The sequence below is a fragment of the Triticum dicoccoides genome, chromosome 7A (genome assembly GCF_002162155.2).
Source record: "Triticum dicoccoides isolate Atlit2015 ecotype Zavitan chromosome 7A, WEW_v2.0, whole genome shotgun sequence".
In the NCBI taxonomy this organism is placed as follows: domain Eukaryota; kingdom Viridiplantae; phylum Streptophyta; class Magnoliopsida; order Poales; family Poaceae; genus Triticum; species Triticum dicoccoides.
The window spans coordinates 576,491,468-576,492,852 of NC_041392.1; the positions used below are offsets into that span (position 1 = coordinate 576,491,468).

Genomic DNA, 1,385 nt, shown 5'->3' on the forward strand with positions numbered 1-1,385 from the left:
AATATTAAAAAGTTAGTGCACAGATTACTTCTTGCTCCCCCACAAATGTTCTTGGGTAACAGGCCCCCGAGCCACAAGGCCCAGCAAGATCTGTGACTAACTTTTGCAACCCAAAAATGAGCTTGGGTGACAGGCTAACGCGACAAAGCCCAGCCACAGTGTTGCAAGAGCTGTCCTTTTATTCCCGTGTATGCGAACTAAATAAGGCGAGGTGGGACTAAAAGTTGTGTCTGCCAACAAATTCAAGGTACTAACGGGCTAAACAAACAACAGCTTCTCCAAACTGAAAGCCCAAGTAAAGAATCTCGCGGCGTGACGGCCCAACGACGACGACGCGGTAAAACGGGGAGGCAAACGCCAAGAGAAGGCTTCCTCCCAAAGCCTTCCAAGCCAGACACACGGCCGCCGCAGCCGAGATGGCCGCCGGAGATGCCACCCACGCGCCGCCGGCCGCGGAGGCGCAGTCTCTGGTGGATTCGTTCTGCGCAGTCACCTCGGCGACCCCCGACGAGGCGACCTTCTTCCTCGAGGGCCACAACTGGGCCCTCGAGGCCGCCGTCCGCTCCTTCTACGACAACACGGAAGTCGACGCCGATGGCCCCGATCCGGCACCCCAGCCCCCGCCAGCCGGTTCGCCTCCGTGCTCCTCACCACGCGCCACGGCACCATCGACGACCTCCTTCACACCGGCGAGCTCGCGGTAAGCCTCGATTGCCTGATTTCTCCACTCTCTTAGGCTCGTTTCTTACTGTGATGTTTGTGTTCAGTTAGGCAAAATTGGGGATCGCAATCAACTTGACACTATCTTATCTCAGCTCAATTTAGTCCGGACCAATAACTTTTTATGTTAAAAAAATTAAGCAAGTTGGAACTGCGTAGAATCGATCAACCTGATCTATACTGGATTTAAGTGCTGAATTTTACTGGATTCAGTTGCCTTCATAGTTACACTTTGACTTCTCGGAAAAGAAAAAAAACACTTGCTCGGTGGTTTCTTGACAGGGTCCGTTGGCCTAGATGAGATTATCTAGAAATCCAATAATTGGGCTGGCTGACATCTATAATTAAGTGATCTCGAGTAGTATCATGTGAGAAACAGCAAAGCTAGTTAGGTGTGACGTGATTCACTCTGCTGGGTGCTGGCGATCAATCTGTCGCTGGGCCTGAAAATGGGACTTCATTGCTAATTGGGGCGCCATCGTTGTAAAGGTACAAGTAGGGCCATGAATCAGTGATAGTGCCTTATTGAGATCACAAACCAAAGGGGGTTGGAACAGTGTATATAAGGTGTAGAGCTCCTGTAGTTTTCAGATTTTGTCATAATCGCAAACAGTGACCTCTATACTGTATTAACAAATATAACATGATTACAATTCAAAAAAAAA

General features: G+C 49.7%; 1 protein-coding gene across 1 annotated transcript in view; it reads left to right on the plus strand.

Annotated features, from left to right (window-relative positions):
- Window positions 1–359: 359 nt before the first annotated feature.
- Window positions 360–1,385, plus strand: part of LOC119327576 — a 2,959-nt gene continuing 1,933 nt past the window's right edge. Inside the window, exon 1 of the mRNA XM_037600675.1 lies at window positions 360–700. The gene's annotated coding sequence lies outside the window, so the exon portion shown is untranslated. The remainder of the gene's footprint in view (window positions 701–1,385) is intronic.